The sequence below is a fragment of the Camelus bactrianus genome, chromosome 3 (assembly GCF_048773025.1).
Source record: "Camelus bactrianus isolate YW-2024 breed Bactrian camel chromosome 3, ASM4877302v1, whole genome shotgun sequence".
Taxonomy (NCBI): Eukaryota; Metazoa; Chordata; class Mammalia; order Artiodactyla; family Camelidae; genus Camelus; species Camelus bactrianus.
Genome location: NC_133541.1, coordinates 7,540,251 through 7,549,997, shown reverse-complemented (window position 1 = coordinate 7,549,997; position 9,747 = coordinate 7,540,251). Strand labels below are relative to the sequence as shown.

Below are 9,747 nucleotides of genomic sequence, written 5' to 3'. Positions count from 1 at the left end.
TCCTGTACTCTTTTTGGAAATATTCTATAAATCCAAAATTATTTCAGAATATAAAGGTAAATGTACATATTACAGGACATTTACACTCTACGATGAGTACTATACTGTATAGTTAATTATTAACATGGAACAGAATTGTCAAAATAAATTATAAATATGGGAGGAAAATACGAAGATTTGTTAGCAATTGTCCTATGTTAAATCATAGTGAGGCTGGTGTAAAACAGTGAACGCAGATACCTGTGCCTCCTGACCTCATCTCACACAGAGCCGTTTGCAGAAGAGGCAGGAGTGAGGGCTGTTAAACAGGTGGAGGCTGGCGCTGCCAGCCCCAAGTGGTAGGTCCTTTAGTGCTTGATCTGTTGATTCAGGTAAGTAATGAGTTGTGTGAATCATTCTACCTGTCTGGAGTTGGTTCTTTGACAAACACTGAGGCCTCCAGGGAACTTTGTGGAGGGAGTGGGAGCTGGACTCTCTTCCCACTGGACAGGGAGGTTACAGAGGTTCTGAACATTGATTTTTCTTGGGTGAAATGTGCTTTTGTAAGTCCACCCGCACTCCAGCATATCCCTTTGAACTGCCCCCGCAGGTGATACAGTCCCATTCCCTCCCTTATGACAGAGCTTCTGATAGAAAGAGCCGGGAGGAGTCCCGATTTCATCAGCCTCTGTGGGTATAAAGCACTAGAGTATTGACAAGAAAGAGGGAAGAGGAGAATCATAAATACAGTGACTGAACCAGGGACGCGACCAACCAGCCACGTCAGAAAGTACGTACACATTTAACGTATAGCTGTTTCCTGCTGTTTTTGGAGAAATAGAACAAAATCAAAGTTCACCCATATTTTCATAAACAAAATAGAGTGTCAACATTATTTTGAAATGGTGGAGTCTGGGTCTAATTTGTAGCCCAGGAAGAACAAGCTTGTCTCACCCATGGAGTCGTCTCTCCTTGAATGTCTATTCAAATGTAATGAAGAGTTCAGGGCAGGAATCAGGCCCAGAAGATGGGGTGTCGCAGGCCTCAGAAGGCAGAGTGAAAGCAGGCAGCTTTCTTTAAGTCACGTCTCCTTTTGTCAAAAGTAAGTGAAGGGGCCAAAGGCAGACTTCACCCTCTGCTCACGTTTTCGATAGGCCGGCTTGGATCCCACTGCAAAGTTGAAAGGATATTCAGGGCTACAGGATGAGATTATTTTGTGTTATCATCTCATACATAATTGAAAGAGATACATACCAATGGTCTAAGCTGTCTTGTATTATTTTTATAAATTAGATGTTTTCTGTTGATACCTGTTAGAGACTTTATATGCTACTGAATATTATTAATTCAAGATCACAACCAGCAAATTGTGCATCATTTAATGGAGCGGAGAACCATCTAGTATAACCTAGGGACGTGTTTATTAATATATTTTAGTTGAAATTTCTCTCTGTAAAAAGGAGTGTGATGTAAGTTGGTATGACAGATGAAAAATCAGCTCGGCAAACTAGTTGCAGTAATACTTAAGCTACATCAATGAATTATTCTGGACTGGATTTATTATCAAAATTATCCATCTGCTGATGTATATTTAAATATATTACTTCATTGTTTGTCGCCAACCACTTCTGCCTCTAAACGGCATTTAGAAGTTTGTAAACAGATGGATATATAACAAACACTTTCACTTAAAGTTGCGTGCATATAAATTTGTTTGTATACTGTATTCCTACTTGCTTTTCATATATATGATTTATATTATCATATAATATGCACGAAATGTGTGATAATATATAGTATCACATATACATATGTATTTTGTAAACCTACCTCTTTATATATGTGTCCCATATATAATAAACAGAATACTTGGTAAAATTACGTGTTGTCGAAGATGTCAGGCAACTTAAATGTTCCAAACTCATTTGGAATCAGCTGGAAGGAGCTTCAGCACTCTCTCACTTTAGGGTCTTGATCATATTTAAAGACTTAAAAAAATGAAAGCATGGCTTTACTTATATTGGAAATAGCTTTTTTTGTGTATATTCTAGTGGATGACTTGGGTAACTTTAAGATAATAACTGTTAGCAGAGTGGAAGAAGCCAATTAATTAATTAATCTTGTGGGAAATTTGGAGCTATCCAGATACATTTTCTGATTTTTTAGTTTAAATTATAAAATAGCTTTATTTGATCACATTATCATATACAAAGTAATTATAATATTTTGTTATTCCTAACTTTCAGGAAAGAAAGTGAGTAAATGTTATATATATACTTAGAAATATCTCAAAAAAATTTTTGTGTGAAATTTTCTTAGTAATTGTAACTTTAAATTATTGTTTATACTGGGAGCCTTAACTGTATAAGTATATACTTGCATAATTCTAAAGGAATATATAAAATAAAAATGGAAATTAATGTCAGTTGATTTATTATATTAATAAAGATCTAAATTGTATAAATGAAGGTGACAGGTAACAGTGAAATGTATATGTGATTCATAGGTAGAAAAACCATTTCTTCATGCATAAAGTAGATTGCATGAAGGCTTGAACTCTGTACTTACTAGACATCTCAATATTTTAAATTCTTAAAAATCACCTTTTTTTAATACAAGGATAAAACAGATTTCAATAAAGCCTTTCAACTGAAAAGAAATGCTTAAGTTCTAAAATAATCTAAGTGTAAATATTAAAGGAAGAAATGAAATATTAGCCAAATTTCTATAGCTGTCACTAAGGGTTGACTTTATTAGATATCAATATAATCTTATAAGTCATTTATATTATGATATCAATATACATATATTGCAATTTGAACTCCTTAATTCTGTTCTTTGAATCATTGCCAGTTTAAAAAGAAACAATTAGAAATTTGAATTTAAATAGTCCCTTCATTTTAAATCAAGTTTTGTCTAGTCTTGACTATGACAAGACTATTTATCTACATGAATGCTGTCAAAGGTACTGCTGATTTACACTAATGTTAAAAGGTTTTAAGGCAATGATTGTATATGTGTTTAGATGATTTTTTTTGTTTAAATTATGATTTTTTTTGTTCAAATGCGATCTTATGTAAAAAGTGTAGTATAATTGTAGCAGAATTAACATAAATTCTGCTGTTAGGGAGATTATCTCTAAATATATTTCAGTTAAAACAATATGGTTTGCATTCTTTAACTTTTCTCATGATTAAACTTTCTCAGTTGTTCCTAGTGTAACTCTTTGAATTATTTGCAATGTATTTTAAAACATCATTTTTAATTTCCCTTCTTGACTCTAAAACCAGCTACCTCCAATAACCACTCAGCAACTGAAATGACATGACCTATTCAGTCCCATGGCCCCTCTTCCTTTTTCTCACGGAGCCCCACTGTCAGACGTGCAGAAAGATGTGAATTTGAGAGCAAGTGGAGAGAAGGCTTGGATTCTGAGCCAGTTTTGACCAAGTGCTCTCATTGCTTCCCTTACCCCAGGAATGGAGGCTGCATGCCTAGATTTCATGGTCTTTCTGTGGCACCACCTGTGGGATCAGCTTCCACATGTGCCAGGTGCGTATGGGACAGAGCCATGAGGAAAGGTACCTACTCACTCTGCTCCCAGCGTTGCTGTCCTCACATTCCAGCTTGGACTGGTTTACCTGCATCTGAGGTGTGGATCTAGCTTAGCTCATCTGTGGCATCCTTTTCAGTTGAGCTCAATCTCCATCTCTCTGTCTGCCATCCTTTTATTGAAACCTCGAGCAGACAGCATCCCTGGACCTTAGTGGTGCCTTCTGTGTTTGCTGAACTGAGCTCTTCCTCGTCAGTCTCCTCTGTTCCAAGACTCCTTGCTCCCTGTTCCCCGTACACTCAGAAATTGAGTTTGCTACAAAATGAATTGTGCTTTTTAGAATCCAGCTGGACAGGTCTCAAAACCTACAATTCTGTGTAGGACCTAATAAAGTCCCACGTTTATGATACATTCAGATGAAGTAATGCAGCTAACATGAAATAAACAGCTACACCACATCTGGGGTCATTTTCAGAGGTTTTTTTTTTTTGTAATATTTTATAACTACCTACCATTCTCACTAAATATGCAGTGTAAAAAACATTGGGAGGTTATTTTCCCTGAAAGTTGTGGTTTTGACCTTCAGTTCTCTCCTGTATGCTTAAAGTGTATTATGTTTTCTGGTTATCATTAAAAATTGAAGTAGATAAATTTCACATTGTTTTTAAGATTCTTGTTCTGCTTTGTTGGTATACATTTCTCTTTATTTTAATTAATGAAAGAGCAAATGGCTTACAGTGATCTTTTAATTAAGTTGTATTAATGCTATATCAAGTGATATCACTTCAAAGGGCACTTTACTGAGGAAGCCTCTTACAAAAATGCTGCAGCCAGATATTTGATAATTGATTAATATTCTAAAGCACAAGAACTACAGATTTACTAATAAGTTTACTAGGCATATATTACAACTGATAAGTAAACCAAAATGACTTAGCCCTTTCTTTCTTCACTATGTTCTCCAGGTACCAATGAAGATGCCTGTATTTTCACAAAAAGTGGAACAGAAGGACAGTGTTGACAAACAGGGCTTGCTATTTGTGAGGAAATCCCAGGGCACAGTCCTAGGTCAGGACCCATCCTGTCTAGCCCCAGTTGACAAGTGGAAAGCCATTCATGGATTGAGTCATCTCCTTGCTATTTTAGAACCTTGTACATTTTAAGATTGGTTGAAGGTTTTGAAACCCTCTAAAATGCCCACTTTGCTGGGCTGCCTGGGGAATCGTGGCACTCTCCCCGCCGTGACCTTCCCCAGGCTGCGCAGAGGGTCACAGAGCGAGAATCAAGCTCCTTCACTCCAGTTACATGTGTACTCGGGGTATCCACGTGCCACGCTGTGTAAAGCCGTCTTCAGGGAACACTGGAATGGCAAGCTTGGTTGAAGAGCATATGTATTTAAAATTTGTTTACAGAAGTAGAATTTATAATTCATTTCATTAATGAAAGAAAAATGGAACTCTAACTAACAAATGATATGGATGATAAAAGCCAAACACAATTTATATCATAAAGATGTATGAAATAAAATGTGAAGTGGTTTTGATAAATATAGTTTATATGGGATTATAAACAAATTTCTTTAGCAGAGACTAAGATTATAGAAAATGGATAATTTATGGGGAAATAATAATTGCTTTTAAATGCAAAATGAGAATAAACCATCATGTAGGAAAATTACGATTTTAATTTTTAATGCATCCTGAAATACATCTGTGACTTCCCATGTTTTAAAATGCTAGAGGCCCAAGAGATCCAGTAAAAATTTTTTTAAATGACTTATTTGGTAAAACTCAATAGTGTGCAGAAGACTGCAGGACTGAAATCCCAAGCAGTTGTCCAATGTATAGATATTTGTCCATTGAAACAAACAAAAACCCCTAAAACAAGCAGCATCAAAGTCTGTGGAGTAACTAAGTTCCCATCCCCACAGATGTTTGTGATCAATGGTTACACGAAACCACTCTCGCAGGAGCGCAGGTTGCTTGGGGTAGGGGGAGAGGAGGTCTGAGAGAAACTGCTTTCTCACAGTTGTGGAGAATCCACAGTTGGCGTGTGTAAGGGCTTGGACTCTGAGCAGTCTCTCCGAGGTCGGGCTCCTGAGTGAAAACCCCAACACAAAGGAATGGAGCTAATGTAGCAACTTTGTTTCCCTTCTGACCTCCTAGTTAGACATCCTGCAATTTCAGAGGGTAGCATTTTAACACATCCTTCTGTGGCTTGTTTCAGAGGACCGCTGTAGAAATGATGGCTTAAAGGAAAAAGGAACTTAAAAAATGAAGAGGAAAAAAAGAAAGGCAATTTTTTCTAAGCTTGAAATGCAGCCTAATAGATAATAAAACTGCCTGAAAACTCCATACTACATGTACCTTTCAGAGTTATTTTGCAGTTTGTGTTTTGTTGCATTTTGTCTTTTTTTTTCCATAACTATAAAAATACATCAAGTGTTTTCAGAAGTGTCCTGCTATAGGCAGTATGAAGGTTCTTGTACAGTGTGGTTTATTTTTCTATGGAAAAAAATGGTAGCTCAACTGCCCTCTCTTTATTAAAAGTCAAGACTTTTATGAGCATTTTAAAGAAAGATTATTATTTGCCCTTCTTACCCGCTTCTTTTATTGAAGCTGAAATTAATGTCATAGAATCTTAGGCATCTTATAGCTTTTAAATGGCGGTGAGTCAGCTGTTTTCCATTTCCTGTTCTACTTTCAGTGAGAGAAATTACACAGGGATATTTGGAACTAAGATGCTGAGAGTTCTGTCAGCATTTTTGACTTTAAAAAGTTCTGAAAATAAATCCCAATTTCTTCCTGTAATACTACATGCTCCAACACATATGTTAATATTTACTGAGTAGTTGGTAAGTTTTACTTATTTTAACTCAGCATGTACATTTGCATATTCTTCCTAAGGTCATATTCTTTCACTCAATTGTATCTTTAATTTTATTTTGCCTTTTTTTTATAACCTGGCTTCAAAACTTCTATCCAGAAACTACTCTCTCTTAACTAGCAGAGAACTTCCCTTTTCCTTAGTACATGAGGATATATGAGAAAATAAGAATTCCAAAAGTCTTAGCCACAGAGAGTCAGGGCAGTGGGAGAACACGTTATCTTGAGAGGAAAGTCTAACATTTCCCTTTGATCTTAGAAGATGAAGACAAAAGAGAACAGAAAGGATAGATGGGCAATATACATAGGTTATTCCTATATTTAAGTGTTTACAGAAATGTACTCATTATATGGTGTCTATTGAACTAATTGATATCCTGGCTCTCTAGAAGATCCTCAATCATGACATATCAAACAATCTTTCTCTGAAACTAAGAACACCTTCCTCTTTCAAGATGAGACCTTGATTTTTGCATTATTGCTTTTTCTTGATTTGTTTGTTTTACTTAACATAATCCTACAGGTGACAAATCCTCTCTCTCATATGACAACCATCACATTTGTCTAGGTATTTATTATCTCTCACTTTGATTGTGATAATGTCTTCTCAACTAGCACATAGAAACCTCAGAAGACACACTCCCTTGCCAGAGCCACTCATACTTAATGTGAGCAGGGATACCAACATTCCTGAACAACATTTTCTTGGTCTTCGTTCATTGGTTTGCCCTGATTCCAACTTCAACACATTCCTGATTTTGGTTATGTTGACACACAGTTAAATTGCAATCTTGCTGTTTGGAATTTGGCATTTGTGTCTATTCTCCTGATTCAGTATGAAAGTTCCACATCAAAGACTGGCTTATGTTTGCTCCATGAGCTCTTCCAGCTGGTGGCCTCATCTGTCTGAGGGCTCAGACCTCACACTGCAACACAGTCAGCTCCTGAAGCCTCAGGACTCTTGGACACCAGAAGCTGACATACCAACTCCTGGAGATAAGCCTTCACTATTTAACTCTGACAGTGCTATTTAAACCTGGAGCTTTGTGGAACCTTCTCGATTCCTTAAAAATCCAGTTCAAGCTTATCCTCACTATGTCATAAAAAATGGTTACCCCAGTTTGTTTATCATTTCCTTTCTTTCTCTCTTCTCCTAAGCAACATTTTTTACTTCAGTCTTACTATTTCTATCTTCCATCTTTCTTTAAAACACCACCTGATGCTCAAGATGCCTCACCCTGTGGATAGCCTTCAACTTGACATTACATTCTACCTTGTATCAGGAAGTTTTTCTGATTTCAAGGAAAAGGAGTTGTCATTTCCCTGGATTGGCTGTCAGGAACTGTACACCCCAAATTACCTTTTGTAGTTACTAGCTATCATTTTTCCCTTATTCTACTTCAAAGATGCATTTCCTTTGGCCTGTGAAGATGCAGCGATATTGCTGTGCTAACACACTGTTTCTGTCCTGCACATCCTGGGATTTTGTCCATTTTCTTGTGTTCATCTTGACAGATGAGCATCTGTGGTCAGGAAGAGACTTTTCCAATTCCCTCTGCATAGTGTCCTGCAGTGTTAAGCCATAATTAACAGTGATGATATTAAAGGTGATTAACTTAGCCTAGAAAATAGGAAACTTTGCTGCTTATTTCTAAAGGAGGGTGATCTGGGAGGGAAAGAGGAGAAAAAGATATCCCATTGTTCCCTAGAAATCTTTTCTCTTAGTAGACTAAGTACACAAACTATTAAATTTAAATAACTTGTTAGATCACTGAATATGTCTCACTGAATTCTCAAACACTGAATATTCAAACTTATTCCTAGAGGCTTTGAACTGGAGAATTATTTTTCCTTTTCCTTTTTTATTACACATTTCACATGGAAATTTTAGTTTGAAATGCATTTTACATTTACAAAGAGTGGAGAGACTGACTAATTGTAAGGATAAACAGCACTTTGGATATATGGCTAAAAACTGGAAATATAGAGGCATACACAGAAGTGTTCAAAAATTGAAAAGTAGGGTCATTATTCAAAGAGAGGGATTTAGTTCTTTATTGAGTATTTGTTGGAATGTTTCAAAGATTGTCTGACAGCATTCTGAGATGTTTATTTAAGAATTAGTTAAATGTAAAACTTACAAATCCAAATATATAGGATAGACTTACTCCAAAAAACCATGGTTTAGCATTTTTTAATTATAGAAATATATGAGATATGTATATATATATATATCATATATATATCATATATATATATATAAAATAAAATATGTGTGTGTGTGCATGCATGTATAAATACAGAGAGAGTGCTTTCTTTCCTGGCTTAATATTATAATCCTACTTTAGTTTTTAACTTGCATATTTAGAATATGCATGTTCTATGTGCATGTTTTTCTACATGATCCTCTATTTTCGTGTCTATTTGAAGGAGTTTGTCTTGTTTGTTTCTCTAATCAGCTGCACGGGAAGATCCATCCCGCATTGTGAGTTTTGCATTTTCCTCATTGTCTCCCGCGCATCCCATTGTCTGTGCACATGTCGCATGGTCAGCGCCACATCGGCCCCCTTCGCGGTGCAGCCACTACGGATACAAAAGGCCCCTCCACGCAGAGCACTTCCGTGTATTCAACATCCAGTGCAGAGACGGAGAGTGACATTGTCTGTGGCCTCACGTTACACTAAACCTTTTCTCTTCCTCTTGGTTTCCCCAGTACAGATACTGCAGTGAGCACCTGCTGTGCCCCTGATACATGTTCTGGACAGGCTGGGGTCCCTGGGAACAGTGGAAGGTGCGGTGTATGGGTGGCATTCAAGCTCACCGCAGAACCTGCGAGAACGGGCCTGACTGTGCGGACTGCAGTGTGGTGAGTAGAGACCTCCTCATTCCCCAGCCGACATTCTAGGGCTGGGAGTCCAGAGTCAGCACACACTCGATGCTTTCACTCCCAAATGCCTGGAGCATGCAAGATACACTTTAAATGCCTTGAACACACTAGATGCTCTGCCAACACTAGATCTTCTGTGTACATGAGATACTACGAATCATACAAATGTCTCTCGTTAATGAGAATGTCCAGAGGAAATACTGAATGGTCAGAGTAGCCTGTAGGCTTCCTGAGCTAAGCAGACTTACCCTAGAAATTTCTCAGTTCAGATTTCTGAGCTATGAGAAAAATGTTAGACTACTTAATTCTGGTCACTATAGTTGGTCTAGAAAAACAGAGAGAGTTTCCATTCTAAGCCCACACTAAGGTATAGAGCTCAGGGTGAACCTGACACACTATGAAGAAAAGAGAACCCTGAAGTCAGAGCAGGTTGATAATTCAGA

At 37.1% G+C, this 9,747-nt stretch overlaps 1 long non-coding RNA gene across 1 annotated transcript in view; it reads left to right on the top strand.

Moving 5' to 3' along the window:
• Positions 1–217: 217 nt before the first annotated feature.
• The window catches only part of LOC123612928 (uncharacterized), a 40,245-nt gene continuing 30,715 nt past the window's right edge, over positions 218–9,747 (top strand). The window contains exons 1-2 of the long non-coding RNA XR_012503603.1: positions 218–769; positions 9,131–9,283. This is a non-coding gene — a long non-coding RNA (uncharacterized LOC123612928). The remainder of the gene's footprint in view (positions 770–9,130; positions 9,284–9,747) is intronic.